We start from the raw sequence: 21,556 nt of genomic DNA, 5'->3' as shown, positions 1-21,556 counted from the left end.
CCAGCTGTAACATACAGCTGTCACCCGGCGGTGATGTCGCTGGCTCAGCTCCTGAGCCAGCTTCATCTCCATCACGTACAGTTACGTGGAGATGCGGGAAAAGGCCATCTCCCATCACGTAACTGTACGTGAAAATGCGGGAAGGGGTTAAGGGGTGTAGTTTTTAAAATGGGGTCACTTCTCGGGGGTTTCAACTGTACTGGTACCTCAGGGACTTCTGCATACATGACTTAGCACCAGAAAAGGTCCAGCAGGACTGGGGTCACTTATAGGGGGTTTCAACTGTAAAATGTAAAAAATGTGGTATTTTATGCTTGTAAAAAGAAGAAATTTTTCGCAAAAACCGCATATAACTGGAATATGTTATATCACAGCCCAATTCAAATAAGTTCAGTGGAACAACTGTGGGGTCTAAATGGTCACGACACCCATAAATGAATTCCTGGAGTGGTACAGTTTCCAAAATGGGGTCACTTTTGGCTACACAAGACCTCTTGAAACCCTGCATTGTGCCTAAAATATATTCTTATAAAAAAGAGGCCCCAAAATGCACCAGGTGCTTCTTTGCTTCTGAGGCCTGTGTTTTAGTCTACTTGCACACTAGGGCCACATGTGGGGTATTTCTAAAAACTGCAGATTCTGGGCAATACATATTTGGTAGTGTTTCTCTGGTCAAACCTTCTGTGTTACAGAAAAAATTTATTAAATTTGAATTTCTTCACATTGCTTTAATTCCTGTGAAACGCCTAAAGGGTTAAGAAACTTTCTAAATGCTGTTTTGAATACTTTGAGGGGTCTAGTTTTAAAATTGGGGGGGTTTATGGTGGTTTCTAATACATAGGCACATTAAAGCCACTTCAGAACTGAAGTAGTACCTAAAAAAAGGCTTTTGAAATTTTCTTGGAAATATGAGAAATTGCTGCTCATGTTCTAAGCCTTGTAACATCCAAGAAAAATAAAAGAATGTTCAAAAAATTATGCCAACATAAAGTAGACATATGGGAAATGTTAATTAGTAACTATTTTGTGTGGTATAACCATTACAAGCAGATACATTTAAATTAAAAAATATGCTAATTTTTTCAAACTTTTCTCTAAATTTTGCTATTTTTCACAAATAAACACTCAATGTATCGACCAAATTTTACCACTAACATAAAGCCCAAAACAGACTTAGAATTGCTTGGATAGGTAAAAGCATTCCGAAGTTATTACCACATAAAGTGAAATATGTCAGGTTTGAAAAATGGGCACTGAGCCTTAATGCCAAAATTAGGCTGTGTCCTTAAGTGGTTAAATCACCGCATAGAATTAAACTGCCTCTTTGAATTTTCCTAAGTACTTTATTAGGCCCCATGCACACGACCGTAAAAAATCTCCGTAATTGCTGACTGTAATATGGTCCGCAATTACGGACCCATACAGTTCTATTGGCCGTGGACACCTTTCCGTATCACTACGGATGGGTGTCCGTACCGTAGAACTCTGCCGGGAATTATGGAGCATGTCATATTTTTCGTATTTTACGGGCCATGCTCCCACACTTTGTATGGGAGAATGGCCCGATAATGCGGGCTGCAGCTCTGATTACGGTCATGGCCATGATTACAGGCACGCCGTGTGCATGAGGCCTTAAGAAAATGGATTTGCTTGCTGTTAGGAGCATATGCATTGCAAATCGTGTATATTCGGTTATTTAGTTGGCATACCAGCACAAGGAACATGCCTTTTGGGTCAGTTAATACATTTAAAGAGGCTCTGTCACCATATTTTGCAACCCCTATCTCCTATTGCAGCAGATCGGCGCTGCAATGTAGATAAGAGTAACGTTTTTATTTTTAAAAAACCGAGCATTTTTGGCCAAGTTATGACCGTTTTTATATTTATGTAAATGAGGCTTTCTAAAGTACAACTGGGCGTGTTTAAAGTAAAAGTCCAACTGGGTGTGTATTGTGTTCGTTACATCTGGGCGTTTTTACTTCTTTTACTAGCTGGGCGTTGTGTATAGAAGTATCATCCACTTCTCTTCACAACGCCCAGCTTCTGGCAGTGCAGACACACAGCGTGTTCTCGAGAGCGTTTGCAGGTAAGTAGCTACATCGACTTACTTGCAAACGCCGATGCTGCTGCAGAATCAACTGTAGCCTCCGGTGCCGATGTGTCCTCGCTGGTCCGACACGATGCAGGACCTGGGGCAGGAAGTGAGTGACGTCACAGCGTGATCTCTCGAGAACACGCTGTGTCTGCACTGCCAGAAGCTGGGCGTTGTGTAGAGAAGTGGATGATACTTCTATACACAACGCCCAGCTAGTAAAAGAAGTAAAAACGCCCCAATGTACGCACATAATACACGCCCAGTTGTACTTTTACTTTAAACACGCCCAGTTGTACTTTAGAAAGCCTCATTTACATAAATATAAAAATGGTCATAACTTGGCCAAAAATGCTCGTTTTTAAAAAAACAAAAACGTTACTCTTATCTCCATTGCAGCGCCGATCTGCTGCAATAGGAGATAGGGGTTGCAAAATCTGGTGACAGAGTGTAGCGCCCATGGCCGCGGGGCCGTCGGGTTCACTCACCTCCCGACGCCCGCAGCCATGGATCTGTGAGCGCTGGCCTCCGTCTCCCTCCTAGGAGATGCCAGCGCTCACTTCCGCTCCGTCCGGCTGGGTCCCGTAGGGTGCACGCTCGCGCTCGCTCTTAAAGGGCCAGCGCGCGCACATGAAAACAATGTTCATTAACCCACATGATTTCCTGCCCTATAAGAATGCCTCAGCCCTTCTGATCCTTGCCTGAGCGTTGTTAGTCTTTCCCAGTCTGTCTCGCAAATGGTCCCTTAGTGTCTCCCGTTCCAGCTGTTACCCGTGCCCTGTTACCGTTCCTGTATTCCGCATTGTTCCTGTGCCTACCCGTGTTCAAGTGCCATCTGCCACGTCTAGTGCCATCTGCCACGTCAAGTGCCATCTGCCACGTCAAGTGTCATCTGCCACGTCAAGTGCCATCTGCCACGTCAAGTGTCATCTGCCAAGTCAAGTGCCATCTGCCACGTCAAGTGTCATCTGCCACGTCAAGTGCCATCTGCCACGTCAAGTGCCATCTGCCACGTCAAGTGCCAACTGCCACGTCAAGTGTCTTCTGCCACGTCAAGTGCCATCTGCTCATCGGATACTGCCCGCCACGTCTGGCGCCACTTTCCGCACCTGCCTCCATCCGTGCTGAAGCCACAGCCACCGCCCGGACTATTTCAGGTACCTAAGCATTACTGTCTGCCATCTTGCTGTCACATAGACTGTGACCTGGTCAGCTGCCTCCCTGCTACGGCGGAGCGGCCTAGTGGGTCCACATACCCTGTGTCCGTGACAGTACGCTCAGGCCATGGAACCCGCTGGCCAGCCCAAGACCCCAGTACAGAAGATTCAGACAGAGATGCAGGACCTACGCACTCGTCAGGATCAACTCCTTGAGGCGGTAAATTCTATTCTGGTCCGCCTGGATCTACTCGCTGTTCCACCCCCGGTTCTTCCTCCAGAGGCTGTTGCCGTGCCACTGCCTGTTGCTCCCCCTGTTTGTTCCGGATCCTCGGTTCCTCTGCCTCTTCCTCCTCGCTACGACGGTGACCCCAGAGCATGCAGAGTATTTCTTAATCAATGCACGGTGCATTTTAGGCTACGGCCTCATTTCTTCCCCTCTGAGGAGGCTAAAGTAGCGTTCATTATCTCCCTCCTCGCTGGCAAGGCCCTCGCATGGGCGAACCCAATCTTGGAGCAACAGGGACCTGTATCCTCGGACCTAGCCTTGTTCCTGCAGTCCTTTCGTGCCGTGTTCGAGGAGCCGGGTCGAACATCCTCATCCGCAGCCACTCTGTTGACCCTCAAGCAAGAAGGCTCCACAGTAGGGGAGTATGCGATCTCCTTCCGTACCCTAGCAGCCGAGCTGGCATGGAACAATGAGGCACTGGTGGCGACCTTCTGGCAGGGACTGTCCTCTCACATCAAGGACGAACTGGCAGCCCGCGACCTTCCTTCTACCTTGGATGCAGTCATCCTGTTAGCCACCCGGGTTGATATGAGAATCCGGGAGCGCTCTCAAGAGGTTCGTCAGGAGAGCCGGGCCCACAGACCAGCACCCCCTGCCCAGAGACCACTATTGCCCACTCCTAGTGCGCTACCTGAGGAACCCATGCAGGTAGACAGAGTCCGGTTATCAGAACAGGAGAACCAGCGCAGACGCTCCTCTGAACTTTGCATGTATTGCGGTCTCAAGGGTCATTTTGTGCGTCAATGCCCACAGAAACCGGGAAACTCCAGTACCTAGGGTTGATTGGAGAGGCAACTCTAGGTGGAACGTCTCTCCAAACGTTAAAACCTCTTCCAAATTATCGATACCTGTGGCCATCGTCACCGGACAGACTTCACATCCTTCCTCCGCCTATCTTGACTCTGGAGTGGCTGCTAATTTTATCCACCAAGATCTAGTGGATCGGTTTCAACTACCCACAGTCCGTCTGGAGAGACCCCTGGCAGTTGCCTCTGTGAATGGTCTACCGCTGCCTGATCCAATCATGCTCATCACTGAGCCGGTGACATTACGGGTCGGAGCTCTTCACTCAGAACAGATCTCCTTCCTGGTACTACCCAAGGCTATCAATCCTATCCTGCTGGGTCTGCCATGGCTCCGTCTACACGCCCCGACACTCGACTGGAGTTCTGGAGAGGTTCTTCAATGGGGCTCCAGATGCCATAGCCATTGCCTGTCACAAGTCCGTCCTGTTGTGCCCCCTCTGCCTCAGTCACTCTCCGATCTACCTTCTCAGTATGCCAATTTTGCGGATGTCTTCTGCAAACGAGAGGCTGAGACGTTGCCTCCACATCGGAATTATGACTGTCCCATTGAACTGGTTCCCAATGCTTCTCTTCCCCGTGGACGAGTATATCCTCTCTCCTTGCCAGAGACTTTATCGATGTCAGCCTATATCAAGGAGAACTTGGAGAGGGGTTTTATTCGGAAATCTTCCTCCCCGGCCGGGGCAGGCTTCTTCTTCGTTAAAAAGAAAGATGGATCTCTCCGACCCTGCATTGATTACCGTGGTCTCAATCAGATCACGTTCAAGAACAAGTACCCGTTGCCACTCATTTCCGAGCTATTTGATCGCATACGAGGAGCCAACATTTTTTCCAAGCTAGATCTGCGAGGGGCCTATAATCTAATCCGGATTCGCCGGGGTGACGAATGGAAGACGGCATTTAACACCCGCGATGGGCACTATGAATACCGAGTGATGCCCTTCGGACTGTGTAACGCTCCCGCAGTATTTCAGGAGTTCGTTAATGACATCTTCCGAGATCTCCTCTATACATGTGTTGTAGTTTATCTCGATGATATTCTAATCTTCTCCCCAGATCTGATGACCCATCGGAGGCACGTTCGTCAAATTCTTCTGTGACTAAGAGAGAATCGCTTGTATGCCAAGTTAGAGAAAAGCACCTTTGAAAAGAGGTCTCTGCCCTTCCTGGGCTATGTCATCTCGGATCAAGGCCTTAAGATGGACCCTGAGAAGTTAAAGTCTGTCCTGGAATGGCCACGTCCTCAAGGCCTAAGGGCCATACAGCGGTTCCTGGGTTTCGCCAATTTCTACCGGCAGTTTATTCCGAACTTTTCTTCTCTGACGGCCCCCATCTCTACCCTTACCAAGAAGGGTGTGAACGCCAAGGTGTGGACTCCGGAGGCAGAGTCCGCATTCATTAGCCTCAAGAAAGCCTTCACTTCAGCTTCGATCCTCCATCACCCTGACATATCTCGGCAGTTCTCACTGGAAGTGGACGCTTCCTCTGTTGGTGCAGGCGCACTTCTGTTCCAGAGGAGCCCCAAAGGAAAGGCAGTAGTATGTGGCTATTACTCAAGACTGTTTTCCTCTGCTGAGCGCAATTATTCCATTGGAGATCGGGAGCTACTGGCTATCAAATTGGCTCTGGAGGAGTGGAGACATCTTCTAGAGGGCGCTGCTCACCCCATTCTGATCTTCACCGACCACAAGAATCTCACGTACCTTCAGTCCGCTCAAAGACTGAATCCTCGTCAAGCCAGGTGGTCACTGTTTTTCACCCGTTTCCAATTTCTGCTCCACTACCGTCCCGCTGACAAGAACGTGAGGGCCGGTGCCCTGTCCAGATCATTCGAAACGGAAGACACGGTGGAGTCCCTTCAGACGATCATAGACCCATCCTGCGTTGTCACCGCCAATCCTCTGCAGCTTAGAAATATCCCTCCAGGGAGAACTTTTGTTCGGTTGGCAGACAGGAAAAGAATTCTCCGCTGGGGACACAGTTCTAAACTAGTTGGGCACGCCGGTGTCCGTAAGACCCAAGACCTGATCGCTCGTCACTTCTGGTGGCCCACGCTACCTAAGGATGTTCTGGACTTTGTCTCTGCTTGCACGGTGTGTGCCTCTAACAAGGTGGCTCACAGCAAGCCTGCCGGCCTGCTTCAACCCCTGCCTGTACCCAGTGCCCCCTGGCAGCACATCGCTATGGACTTCGTCACGGACCTTCCTCTCTCAGCAGGATGTAACACCATCTGGGTGGTGGTGGACCGGTTCTCTAAGATGGCACATTTTATCCCGCTGACCGGCCTACCCTCTGCTCCTCGACTGGCAAACTTCTTCATTCAGCACATCTTCCGCTTGCATGGCTTGCCTCTTCACATTGTGTCCGACCGGGGGGTTCAGTTTACCTCCAAGTTCTGGAGAGCCCTCTGTAAACTCCTGGATGTGAGTTTGGACTTTTCCTCTGCCTATCACCCCCAGTCCAATGGGCAAGTTGAGAGGATCAACCAGATCATGGAAAATTATCTCCGCCACTTCATCTCTTCTCAACACGATAACTGGGTACAGCTTCTACCATGGGCGGAGTTTTCTTATAATAACCACACAAGTGAGTCCACCACCTCCACTCCGTTTCACATCGTGTACAGTCAACATCCCAGAGTTCCTCTTCCAGTGTCGACTTCATCTCAGGTACCCACTGCTGACTCTGCATATGGGGACTTCCTGCAAATCTGGCAACAGACCCGGTCCTCTATTTTGCAGGCGGTAGATCGCATGAAGCGTAAAGCAGATACCAAAAGAAGAGAGCCGCCTCAGTATCTTCCTGGGACTAAAGTCTGGCTGTCCTCTCGAAACATTCGCTTGAGGGTGCCTTCATACAAGTTTGCTCCCAGGTTCCTTGGTCCCTTCGAGATCCTGCAACAAATCAACCCTGTTTCCTATAAGCTGCGGCTGCCCCCTACCCTCAGAATCCCTAACTCCTTCCATGTGTCCCTCCTGAAACCAGTGGTCCTGAACCGCTACAGCAAGACCTCTAGTTCCACAGTTGCTTCCAGCGGTCCTTCTGATGTATTCGAGGTAAAGGAGATCCTGGACCACAAGAGGGTTGGAGGAAGGACTTTCTATCTGGTGGACTGGAGAGGGTTTGGTCCTGAGGAGAGGTCCTGGGAGCCAGAAGAGAACCTCAGCGCCCCTACTCTTATTAAAAAGTTCCTCTCTCACTCTGGTCCCAAGAAGAGGGGGCGTAAGATGGGGGATACTGTAGCGCCCATGGCCGCGGGCCGTCGGGTTCACTCACCTCCCGACGCCCGCAGCCATGGATCTGTGAGCGCTGGCCTCCGTCTCCCTCCTAGGAGATGCCAGCGCTCACTTCCGCTCCGTCCGGCTGGGTCCCGTAGGGTGCGCGCGCACGCTCGCGCCCGCTCTTAAAGGGCCAGCGCGCGCACATGAAAACAATGTTTATTAACCCACATGATTTCCTGCCCTATAAGAATGCCCCAGCCCTTCTGATCCTTGCCTGAGCGTTGTTAGTCTTTCCCAGTCTGTCTCGCAAATGGTCCCTTAGTGTCTCCCGTTCCAGCTGTTACCCGTGCCCTGTTACCGTTCCTGTATTCCGCATTGTTCCTGTGCCTACCCGTGTTCAAGTGCCATCTGCCACGTCTAGTGCCATCTGCCACGTCAAGTGCCATCTGCCACGTCAAGTGTCATCTGCCACGTCAAGTGCCATCGGCCACGTCAAGTGCCATCTGCCACGTCAAGTGCCACCTGCCACGTCAAGTGTCATCTGCCACGTCAAGTGCCATCTGCAACGTCAAGTGCCAACTGCCACGTCAAGTGTCTTCTGCCACGTCAAGTGCCATCTGCTCATCGGATACTGCCCGCCACGTCTGGCGCCACTTTCCGCACCTGCCTCCATCCGTGCTGAAGCCACAGCCACCGCCCGGACTATTTCAGGTACCTAAGCATTACTGTCTACCATCTTGCTTTCACATAGACTGTGACCTGGTCAGCTGCCTCCCCGCTACAGCGGAGCGGCCTAGTGGGTCCACATACCCTGTGTCCGTGACACAGAGCCTCTTTAATTCTGCAAATATTAAAGTACATTTAAAAGCAATCAATGCTCCTGCCTTTTTCTGGGTGGTATGGGCATGATATACATGTGGGAAATGCATATTTTTGATTCTGTGGGCATCTGTTTCTAAAAGATGAGTCTTGGGCACATATAATGTCAACATTTTCGGACCTGCTTTCAGACTAAAGTGGGGATCTTTTGAAGGGGTGATTAACCCCTTCAGGACCCAGCCTGTTTTGGCCTTCAGGACATAACCTAATTTTTCAAATCGGACATGTGTTACTTTATGTTGTAATAACATCGGAATGCTTTTACCTATCCAAGCGATTCTGAGAATGTTTTCTCGTGACATGTTGTACTTTATGTTAGTGAAAAAATTTGGTCGATAATTTTGGTATTTATTTCTGAAAAACACAAAAATTAGCAAAAATTTGCATTTTTCTAAATTTAAACGTATCTGCTTGTAAAACAGATCGTAATACCACGCAAAATAGTTACTAGTTAATATTTCCCATATGTCTGCTTTATGTTTGCATCATTTTTTGAACGTTCTTTTATTTTTCTAGGACGTTATAAGGCTTAGAACTTTAGCAGCAATTTCTCATAAGTGGCTTTGAGGACCTTATATATTAGAAAATCCCCAGAAGTCATGCCATTTTGAAAACTGCACCCCTCAAGGTATTCGAGTCCGCATTCACAAAGTGTTTTAACCCCTTAGGTGTTTCACAGGAATTAAAGTAATGTACAAATTTAATTTTTTTTGCCGAAATTCATTTCTAATAAAAAAACAAATCGTAACACCGAAGGTTTTACCCGAGAAATGCAACTCAATATTTTATTGCCCAGATTCTGCAGTTTTTAGAAATATCCCACATGTGGCCCTAGTGCGCTAATGGACTGAAACATCGGCCTCAGAAACAAAGGGGCACCCTGTGAATTTTGGGCCTCCTTTCTTTTAGAATATATTTTATTATATTATATTTTAGACACCTTGTCAGGTTTGAAGAGGTCTTGTGGTGCCAAAACAGTGGAAACACCCCAAAAGTGACCACATTTTGGAAACTAAACCGCTCAAGAAATTTATCTAGGGGTATATTTCGCATTTTGACCACACAGGTTTTTCGCTAAATATATAGGAATTAGTCTGTAAAAAATGAAAATCTACTGTTTTTCTGAAAAAACATAGAAATTTTTAATATTTACAAGGAATAACGAAGAAAATGCACCCCAACATTTGTAAAACAATGTCTCCCGATTACGGCAATACCCCATGTGTGGTAATAAACTGCTGATTGGACACACAGCAGGGCACAGAATGGAAGGAGCGCCATTTGGATTTTGGAGCTCAGATTTTGCTGGAATGGTTTTCAGTGCCATGTCGCGATTGCAACGCCCTGGAGGGACCAAAACTGTTAGGGATCTGCCAGGTACTACGTCTAGGTATACTCCTGGGATTAATCAATCCACACCTGAGGCCAGACCTGTTCGACTGACACCATCTCCCACCAACCAGGGTGGCAGGCTCAGGAGTGGGAGAGCCTATCGCGGCCTGGTCAGTCTGAGTTAGCTCCGCCCCCTGTCCTTTATTACCTGCTGTGTTCTCCTCCTCAGTGCTTGTAATTCTTTTGGATTCCTGGCCCCACTGCTGCTTGCTCCAGCCTGCTCCTGCCGTGCTTCTGCCTTGCTGCTGTTCTGCTTAACCCGCTTTGCTTTGCCTCCTGCTTGCTTCCTCCTCCGTGCTCACTTGGGTATACTCCACTTCATCCTGGTCCTGACATCTCATTCACCACTCCGTTTCCTCGGCGTTCCGTGGGCTACTGCCCCTTCCCTTGCGTGTTCCCTGTTTGTTCTCCCGTGCACTTAGTCAGCGTAGGGACCGCCGCCCAGTTGTACCCCGTCGCCTAGGGCGGGTCGTTGCAAGTAGGCAGGGACAGGGCGGTGGGTAGATTAGGGCTCACCTTCCCTTCACCCCCTTCCTGCCATTACATAATTACAAGCCTCTTACCTAGTCTACCATTTCCCCTACGCTGACGCTATCATGGACCCCCTTGAGACCCTGACCCAGCAGATGCAGGGCCTCTCCCTACAGGTCCAGGCCCTGGCCCAGAGGGTCAACCAGGGTGACGCTGCCGTAGTAGTTCCCCTCACCTCACCTCTAGAACCCGACCTCAAGTTACCTGACCGGTTCTCAGGGGACCGTAAGACGTTTCTCTCCTTCCGGGAGAGTTGCAGACTGTATTTCCGCCTTAAACCCCACTCCTCAGGTTCCGAGAACCAGCGGGTGGGTATCATCATATCCCGACTCCAGGAAGGGCCCCAAGGGTGGGCCTTCTCCTTGGCTCCTGACGCCCCTGAACTTTCCTCTGTTGATCGCTTTTTCTCTGCCCTCGGACTCATTTACGACGAGACTGACAGGACTGCTTTAGCCGAGAGTCAGCTGGTGACCTTACGTCAGGGTAGGAGACCGGTTGAGGAGTACTGTTCTGATTTTAGGAAGTGGTGCGTAGCTTCTCGGTGGAACGATCCGGCCCTAAGGTGCCAGTTTAGGCTAGGATTATCTGACGCCCTGAAGGATCTGCTGGTTAGCTACCCCTCTTCTGACTCCCTTGACCAGGTTATGGCCCTAGCAGTACGACTTGACCGACGTCTCAGGGAACGTCAGCTTGAACGCTTCAATGTGCTCCCCTCTGACTTTTCTGCGATCCCCCCCGAGGTCCCGTCTCCTCGCCCCTCCACGGAGGACTCGGAGGTACCTATGCAACTCGGGGCCTCCATGTCCCCTCAACAACGTAGGGAGTTTCGCAGAATGAATGGTCTCTGCTTCTACTGTGGTGACGACAAGCATCTTCTGAACACCTATCCCAGGCGCAAGAATAAAAAGCCGGAAAACTTCCGCGCCTAAGTGATCATCGGGGAGGTCACTTGGGCGCACAGGTATTTCCCGTTAATGTGAAACGCAATAAAATTTTGCTTCCCTTTCAGGTCTCGTTTGCTGGCCGGTCTGCCACTGGCAGTGCCTTCGTGGATTCTGGCTCATCTGCTAATATCATGTCTGTGGAATTTGCTATGTCTCTAAAAATGCCTTTTATTGATTTACCTTATCCTATCCCTGTAGTAGGTATCGACTCAACTCCCCTTGCTAATGGTTATTTTACTCAGCATACTCCTGTTTTTGAACTCCTGGTTGGCTCCATGCATTTGGAGCAGTGCTCTGTACTGGTGATGCAGGGATTATCGTCTGATCTGGTATTAGGTCTTCCCTGGTTGCAGTTGCATAATCCCACGTTTGATTGGAATACTGGGGATCTCACCAAATGGGGTAGTGAATGTCTTATGTCATGTCTTTCTGTTAACTCTATTTCTCCCCGGGAGGAGGTAAACACGCTTCCTGAGTTTGTTCAGGACTTCACCGATGTGTTTTCTAAGGAGGCCTCCGAGGTGTTGCCCCCCCATAGAGATTACGATTGCGCCATCGATTTGGTGCCTGGTGCCAAGCTTCCTAAGGGTAGGATATTTAATCTTTCATGTCCTGAACGTGAAGCTATGAGGGTGTATATCCAAGAATGCCTGGCCAAGGGTTTCATTCGCCCCTCGACTTCTCCTGTAGGTGCTGGCTTCTTCTTTGTGGGGAAGAAGGATGGTGGTCTTAGGCCGTGCATTGATTATCGTAACCTGAATAAGGTCACCGTAAGGAACCAGTACCCACTTCCTTTGATTCCGGATCTTTTTAATCAGGTTCAGGGAGCCCAATGGTTTTCTAAGTTCGATCTACGGGGGGCATATAACCTTATCCGCATCAAAGAGGGGGATGAGTGGAAAACTGCGTTCAACACACCCGAGGGTCATTTCGAATACCTGGTCATGCCCTTTGGGTTGTGTAATGCCCCTGCTGTCTTCCAGAATTTTATTAATGAAATCCTGAGAGATTACCTGGGTAATTTTCTTGTTGTGTACCTTGATGACATACTGGTGTTTTCCAAGGACTGGTCCTCCCACGTGGAGCATGTCAGGAAGGTGCTCCAGGTCCTTCGGGAGAATAATCTGTTTGCTAAGACTGAAAAATGTGTCTTTGGGGTACAGGAGATACCATTTTTAGGGCAAATCCTCACTCCTCATGAATTCCGCATGGACCCTGCCAAGGTTCAGGCTGTGGCGGAATGGGTCCAACCTGCCTCCCTTAAGGTGTTACAGTGTTTTTTAGGGTTCGCCAACTATTACAGGAGATTTATTGCCAACTTCTCGGTCGTCGCTAAGCCTCTTACGGACCTTACTCGCAAGGGTGCTGATGTCCTCCATTGGCCCCCTGAGGCCGTCCAGGCCTTTGAGACCCTCAAGAAGTGCTTTATCTCGGCCCCCGTGCTGATTCAGCCCAACCAAGAGGAGCCATTTATTGTGGAGGTTGACGCATCCGAGGTGGGAGTGGGGGCCGTCTTGTCCCAGTGTACCAGCTCCCTCACCCATCTCCGCCCCTGTGCTTACTTCTCTAGGAAGTTTTCGCCCACGGAGAGTAACTATGATATTGGCAACCGCGAACTTCTAGCCATTAAATGGGCTTTTGAAGAGTGGCGGCACTTCCTGGAGGGGGCCAGACACCAGGTAACGGTCCTTACGGATCACAAGAATCTGGTTTTCCTAGAATCGGCCCGGAGGCTTAATCCTAGACAAGCTCGGTGGGCACTATTCTTTACCAGATTTAATTTCTTGGTTACCTATAGGGCTGGGTCCAAGAGTATTAAGGCTGATGCCCTGTCACGTAGTTTCATGGCCAATCCTCCTTCCGAGAAGGATCCTGCTTGTATTTTACCCCCTGGTATAATCGTTTCTGCCACGGATTCTGATTTAGCTTCTGATATCGCGGCTGATCAGGGTGCAGCTCCCGGGAACGTCCCTGGGGACAAACTGTTTGTTCCCCTGCAATACCGGCTAAGGGTACTCAGGGAAAACCATGACTCCGCTCTATCTGGTCATCCTGGCATCTTGGGCACCAAACACCTCATTACCAGAAACTATTGGTGGCCTGGGTTGCCTAAAGACGTTAGGGCTTACGTCGCCGCTTGTGAGGTTTGCGCTAGGTCCAAAACCCCTAGGTCCCGACCTGCGGGCCTACTACGTTCCTTGCCCATTCCCCAGAGACCTTGGACCCATATCTCCATGGATTTTATCACCGATTTGCCTCCATCTCAGGGCAAGTCGGTGGTGTGGGTGGTAGTAGACCGCTTCAGCAAGATGTGCCACTTTGTGCCCCTTAAGAAGCTACCTAACGCCAAGACGTTAGCTTCTTTGTTTGTGAAACACATCCTGCGTCTCCATAGGGCCCCAGTCAATATCGTTTCTGACAGAGGGGTACAATTTGTTTCCTTATTTTGGAGAGCCTTTTGTAAAAAGTTGGAGATTGATCTGTCCTTCTCCTCCGCCTTCCATCCCGAAACTAATGGCCAAACGGAGAGGACTAACCAGTCCCTGGAACAATATTTGAGGTGTTTCATCTCTGACTGTCAATTCGATTGGGTCTCATTCCTTCCCCTTGCTGAATTCTCCCTGAATAACCGGGTCAGTAACTCGTCAGGGGTCTCCCCGTTTTTCTGTAATTTCGGGTTTAACCCAAGGTTCTCCTCCATTTCCCCTGGTTGTTCCAATAATCCTGAGGTAGAGGATGTTCATCGGGAACTGTGCACTGTCTGGGCCCAGGTGCAGAAGAACCTAGAGGCGTCCCAGAGCGCACAAAAGATTCAGGCGGATAGTAGACGTTCTGCTAACCCCCGGTTTGTCGTCGGGGATTTGGTCTGGTTGTCGTCCAGGAACTTGCGCCTTAAGGTCCCGTCCAGGAAGTTTGCTCCCCGATTTATTGGGCCTTATAAGATCATTGAAGTCCTCAACCCTGTATCCTTCCGTCTGGAGCTGCCCCCATCCTTTCGCATACATGACGTCTTCCATGCCTCCCTCCTTAAACGCTGCTCCCCGTCCTGGTCCCCCTCGAGGAAACCTCCTGTTCCCGTTCTCACCCCTGAGGGGGTGGAATTCGAGGTGGCCAAGATTATGGACAGTAGGATGGTCCAGGGCTCCCTCCAGTACCTGGTCCATTGGAGAGGGTACGGGCCAGAGGAGAGGACTTGGGTACCTGCCCGTGATGTTCACGCTGGGGTATTGATCAGGAGGTTCCACCTTCTCTTCCCTACTAAACCGGGTCCTCTTAGTAAGGGTCCGGTGGCCCCTCATAAAAGGGGGAGTACTGTTAGGGATCTGCCAGGTACTACGTCTAGGTATACTCCTGGGATTAATCAATCCACACCTGAGGCCAGACCTGTTCGACTGACACCATCTCCCACCAACCAGGGTGGCAGGCTCAGGAGTGGGAGAGCCTATCGCGGCCTGGTCAGTCTGAGTTAGCTCCGCCCCCTGTCCTTTATTACCTGCTGTGTTCTCCTCCTCAGTGCTTGTAATTCTTTTGTATTCCTGGCCCCACTGCTGCTTGCTCCAGCCTGCTCCTGCCGTGCTTCTGCCTTGCTGCTGTTCTGCTTAACCCGCTTTGCTTTGCCTCCTGCTTGCTTCCTCCTCCGTGCTCACTTGGGTATACTCCACTTCATCCTGGTCCTGACATCTCATTCACCACTCCGTTTCCTCGGCGTTCCGTGGGCTACTGCCCCTTCCCTTGCGTGTTCCCTGTTTGTTCTCCCGTGCACTTAGTCAGCGTAGGGACCGCCGCCCAGTTGTACCCCGTCGCCTAGGGCGGGTCGTTGCAAGTAGGCAGGGACAGGGCGGTGGGTAGATTAGGGCTCACCTTCCCTTCACCCCCTTCCTGCCATTACAAAAACAGTGGAAACCCCCAAAGTTACCCCATTTTGGAAACTACACCCCTCAAGAAATGTTTCTAGGGGTATAGTGAGCATTTAGACCCCACAGGTCTTTTGCAGAATTTATTAGAATTAGGCCGCGAAAATGAATATCACCATTTTTTTTCCACTAAAATGTTGCATTTTCTAATTTTTACAAGGGATAAAGGAGAAAAAAAGAACCAAATTTTGTAAATCAATTTCTCCCGAGTATGGCAATACCCACATGGGGTCATACATTTTTTTCATTAGAAATGAATTAACCCTTTCAGGTCTGATCCATTTTTTGCTATCTTATTTTCGTTTTTTACTCCCCACGTTCTTAGAGGCATACATTTTTTTCTTTTTCTGTCAATAGAGCGGTGTGGGCGCTTATTTCTTGCGGGAGGAGCTGTAGTTTCTATTGCCACCATTTAAAGTGCCATAAAATGTACTGGGAAACTGAAAAAAAAATATTTGCGGGCTGATATAGGAAAAAAATCGGATTCCAATTTTTGGGGTTTTCGTTTTTACAGCTTTCGCCGTGCGATAAAAATGAAAACTTGACTTTATTCTGCGGCTCAATCCAATTACGGTGATACCAAATTTATATTGTTTTTTTTTATATTATACTACTTTTACAAAGAAAAATTGAATTGTTAAAATAAAAATTGTTTTGTTTCACCACATTCTGAGAGCCGCAACTTTTTTATTTTTCGGTTGATTGAGCGGTGGGAGGTCTTATTTTTTGCGGGACGTACTGTAGTTTTTATTGGTACCATTTTTTACCATAAAGAGTGATCAAAAAGTTGTATTTCATTTTTTTTTGAACAGCTAAAGTGACAAAAAATACTGCAATTTTGGCGGTTTAAATTATTTAAATTTTTTATGGTGTTCCCCCGTGCGAGTTAAATAATGGTATATTGTAATAGTTTGGCCTTTTACAGACGTAGCGATACCAATTTTGTTTATTTTTTGACATTACTTTAGAAGAAAAATGGTAAAAAGTGTTTTTTTTTACTTTAAACTTTTTTCTTTCTCACTACTAATAACTTTAATTCTTCTACACATTTTATTAGTCCCTTTAGGGGACTTGAACCAGCGATCATTGGATCGCTGGTACAATATACTGCAATACTAATGTATTGCAGTATATTGTTATTCTTACAGGCTTCTGTAACCGCACGATCGCTGTTCCTGTCCGTTAGTCCTGGGTGTCAGCTGTAATACACAGCTGACACCCGCAGCGTATGGAGCGGGCTCAGCACGTGAGCCGGCTCCATACATCAACCCCCGCACCATGACGTGCTATTAAGTCATAGTGAGCAAAGGGGTTAATGCACAGCAGATGGTGTGACTATTGCAATTTTCCACTGGTATGCCATTTTAGTGCATATGTCGTGTCCAGTTTGTGCCACCGAAGACAAATAAAACGTTAAGCGGGTTCTCTCGGGTATGGCGATGCCATATATGTGGGCGCAAACCGCTGTTTGGGCACGCTGTGGGGCTCAGAAGGGAGGGAGCGCCATTTTGCTTTTGGAGTGCAGATTTTGCTTGGTAGTAGTTCTGTTTGGGGTTTTGCTGGTGTTTCAGTTTATAATATGGGGGCACATGTAGGCTGTGCGGAGTACATCAGGGCATAATAAGAGGGTATAATAATGCGGTAAATAAATAATAATTCATAGATATGTGGCCGGTGTCGCACTGATAAATGGCGCCCGATCTTATCCGATTTTGGAATACACTGCACATTTTGCATCGCCATATTCTGAGAGCCAGAACTTTTTAATTTTTTCACCACCGGAGCCGTGTGGGGGCTTATTTGTTGCGGGACAATCTGTACTTTTCATTGGTACCATTTTGGGGTACATGCGATTTTTTTTTTGATCACTTTTTATTCAATTTTTTTCCAAGCCGGGTAACCAAAAACAAGCAATTCTGACAATGTTTTTTAGTTTATTTTTTGCAGCGTTCACCGTGTGCTATAAATGACAGTTTTACTTTATTCTGGGGGTCGATACGATTACGGCGATGCCATATGTATATAGGTTCTTTTATGTTTTGCAGCGTTTGTGCAATAAAATCACTTTTTTATAAAATAATTTATTTTCTGTCACCATACTCTGAGAGCAGTAACTTTTTTATTTTTTAGTCAAAAAAGCTATGTAAGGGCTTGTTTTTTGCGGGACGGGTTGTAGTTTTTATCGGTACTACTTTTGGGAACATGTGACTTTTTGATCACTTTTTATTCTCTATTTTGGGAGGGGTAGTGACCAAAAAATAGCGATTCTGGTGTAGTTTTTTATTGATTTTTTTTTGGGGTGTCCATCGTACGGGAAAAATAACATTATAGTTTTATAGTTGGGGTCGTTACGAACGCGGTGATACCAAACATGTGTACTTTTTTTAACATGTTCATTTTTTTCCTATAATGAAAGTCTTATTATAAGAAAAAAAGCATTTTTTGTTTATATAACTTAGAACTTTTATTTTTACACTTTTTTTTAAACCTTTTTATTACTTTTTTACTTGTCCCACTAGGGGAGATTTAGACTTGCAGCTTTGATCGTTGCTAGAGTACATTACACTACCTATGTAGTGTAATGTGTTCTAATTGTCATTGTGACGTGACAGTCACACAGAGGCTTCCGTACATGGCAACCTGGAGGTCATTGACTGACCTCCGATTGCCACGACAAGCATCGGCAGCCCCCACAATCACACAGAGTTTTTTGCAGGAGGAAAATTCTGCCTCAAAATTAAATTTGGGATTTTGAGGCAGATTTTGACATTCCTGCACGCCGTTTGCCGCTATTTTCGCTGTTTTTCGCTGCATTTTTTGCTCGCGCCCATTGAGTGATAACGGGCAAAAAAACTCAGCGAAATACAATTTTTCTGCCTCCCATTGATGTCAATGGGATGTCAGAGGCGTAACCGTGCTAAGATAGGGCATGTCCGCCTCCGCCTCCCATTGATATCAATGGAAGGCATTTTCGGCCGGTTTTGAATGAGTCTTGCGGAGCCATTTCCACGCCAAAAACTCGTCAAAATACTCTGTGTGAACAGGGCCTTAGAGTTTTTTGCGGCGTTTTTTACGGCACTTTTCAGAGCTCTTTTTCTATTCAATTCTAGTCAATGAAAAACGGCTCAAGAAGTGACATGCTCTTCTTTTTATGAGGCTTTTTTTACGTGGCCGTTTTTAAATCAATCTGCAGATGTTTGGAGGCATTCAGCCGCCGATGTTTACGGCCCGAAAAACGGCTGAAAATAGGCTATGTGAACATACACTTATCAGTCTTTCAGCTCCGTGCACCACGCGCTCTCTGGGGGATTCCCGGTCCCAGTTCTGTCATATGTTTGAGTTCTCCTCCCGGAGTGAGTGAATAACAGAAAGAATCTGTCTTTAGGATGAGTTTAGGATGATTTGTTGATAAGATTTTTACACACTGAGAACACTTTATCTGTCGCTTAAGTTGTAGGTGGAAGCGGAGCTAAGTCAGCACACGACCATGTCTGCTGCCATCAGGACACGTCCCCGAGATTCTAATCTTTCATATGACCCCAGGATCGCAGTTCTAGCTGTGACACAACCGGAGATATCGCCAGTTGAATACACAGTCGGGAGTGGAGCTGTATACTATGTGATCACTCTGTGTTGCTGGGCAGGGAAGGGGGAGAAGCTGTATGACGATTGGTCAGCATCATACAGAAAACATAACACCGCCCAGACTGAAAAGAAAGAGTCACCTCCTATTTGGCAAGTATGGCCACATTATAATATTTAGAAAAAAGCTCATAACTTTGCAAATAATAAACGTTTTTGAAAACAAATCACCCTGTAGTTATCAGCATCATAGCGCCTATTAGATTAGTTTGGAGATAGGGAATTGATAAACTAGTGATGGATTCTCTTTAAATAACTCATGCTACTGCAGTTTAGGTACTCTATGAGTGATTGGCTCATTACCTAGTAGAAAATGTTCTTTTCTTTCTGTACTAAAAACATTCTTCATCAGGCTGCACTCTGAATGTGCATATTAATTGTGGTATTGTTGTTGGTGAATCTGTAATTCTGCCTAAAATTATCTTCTGAAGTGCTATATAGAACTGGCACTCATATCAACCTTTCTATGGTTCTCAGATTTCTATCAAAAGTAATCTCCACCATTATTAGTTGGTGGCGGGGGAGGGGAATATTTCTCCAGAGGTCACCACATAACTCGAAGTCGGCCTTGACTTCACCCGATACATTTATAAAGCAATAACCCACATACTCAATTTATTGTAATCTATTATAGGAATGACCCCTACGATTATACAGAATTCCAAAGGCAGTGGTAAGAGAAGAAACGTGTATATTACTGAGCTTTAGATGTCAACCATAATCCAACACTGGTGATGTGATGTGATGTGTTTCAACCACTCACCTTAGACCAGATACTGTTCCACATACACCACAGATCATGAGGGTTGGCAGGTCCTTATTTCAGGAGGGGTTATTATCCAGGGGTAAGATGCATAATGGGTGGTACAAGTGAGGAGAAGGGGCTCAGGTCCCATAAAGTTCTTGTTATGCCCGTTCCTTTATGTTTACTTTTCTCAGACTCCAGATAATCAGCTTCTGTGGACTGTTCTGTACCAGACTGAAGGAATTTTAGTATATTTATTTTAATGTTATTTTTTTAGAAGTAACAGGTGTCAGGAATTGACGATTTATTACCAGATCGTTCAGGGGATTTCACACCAAACAGAAAAGATGACACTGACACAATGAATAGATTAAAATAGGTTTTATTAATACCTATTATTACTACCTACCTAAACCATCCAGGACAAATTCTAGGATTTACTGCAAACAACGGATGTGAACCAGAGGAAGGCGAAACATAACCCCCATGTGGGGGAAAAAAAATTCCTTCCTGACCCCAAGTACTGGCGGTCGGCTACTCCCTGGTTCACTGCAGTGATAACACTGGATGGGGCCCTATTGCTAATACTTTTTTATATTTTGTTTTTTCTTAAACCCCTGATTCCCTCCCTCTCTGACCCCAGATGCACTCTAACCTCAGATGCTCTCCCTCCCTCCCTGACCTCAGATGCTCTCCCTCCCTGACCTCAGATGCCCTCACTGACTGGCGCGAGCCGGACGCCCTCCCTGACTGGCGCGAGCCGGACGCCCTCCCTGACTAGAGCGAGCCGGACGCCCTCCCTGACTGGCGCGAGCCGGACGCCTTCCCTGGCTGGCGCGAGCCGGACGCCCTCCCTGGCTGACGCGAGTCGGACGCCCTCCTTGACTGGCGTGAGCCGGACGCCCTCCCTGACTGGGGCGGGCCGGACGCACTCCCTGGCTAACGGGGGCCGGACGACCTCACTGGCTGACGCGGGCCGGACGCCCTCCCTGGCTAACGGGGGCCGGACGCCCTCACTGGCTGACGCGGGCCGGACGCCCTCCCTGGCTGACGCGAGCCGGACGCCCTCCTTGACTGGCGCGAGCCGGATGCCCTCCCTGGCTGACGCGGGGCGGACGCCCTCCCTGACTGACGCGAGCCGCACGCCCTCCCTGACTGACGCGAGCCGCCTGCCCTCCCTGACTGACGCGAGCCGCACGCCCTCCCTGACTGACGCGAGCCCGATGCCCTCCTTACTGACGCGAGCCGCGCACCCACCCTGACTGACGCGAGCCGCACACCCTCCCTGACGCGAGCCGCACGCCCTCCCTCTCTGTTGCCTGACGCCCTCCCTCTCTGACGCCTGACGCCCTCCCTCTCTTTCGCCTGACGCCTTCCCTCTCTGTCGCCTGACGCCCTCCCTCTCTGTCGCCTGACGCCCTCCCTCTCTGTCGCCTGACGCCCTCCCTCTCTGTCGCCTGACGCCCTCCCTCTCTGTCGCCTGACGCCCTCCCTCTCTGTCGCCTGACGCTTTCCCTCTGTCGCCTGACGCCCTCCCTTTCTGTCGCCTGACGCCTTCCCTCTCTGTCGCCTGACGCCTTCCTTCTCTGTCGCTTGACGCCCTCCCTCTCTGTCGCCTGACGCCCTCCCTCTCCGTCGCCTGACTTCTTTCTAGACGCCCTCTCCCTGACCCCAGATGCCCGCCCTCCCTCCCTGACCCCAGATACCTCTCAGACCGCAGATTCCCTTACTCCTCTCATGAAGAACGACGCAATCCTGGCCCTTGCTCTTCTGAGAATCATGGCTGCTGGAATGCAGAACCAGGCGCAGCTTGGTGTTTCTTCCTCTTCAGCTAGATGAATGGTTCTTTCGGGTGTAATCTCCAATGTTGGCTCCTGTAAACAAAATGAAGTAATTTCAAAGGCTGTATGGTCTGTACACTGAACTCCCCCATGTGTAATGATT

The sequence above is a fragment of the Rhinoderma darwinii genome, chromosome 5 (genome assembly GCF_050947455.1).
Source record: "Rhinoderma darwinii isolate aRhiDar2 chromosome 5, aRhiDar2.hap1, whole genome shotgun sequence".
In the NCBI taxonomy this organism is placed as follows: Eukaryota; Metazoa; Chordata; class Amphibia; order Anura; family Rhinodermatidae; genus Rhinoderma; species Rhinoderma darwinii.
This window is presented reverse-complemented; position numbering follows the sequence as displayed.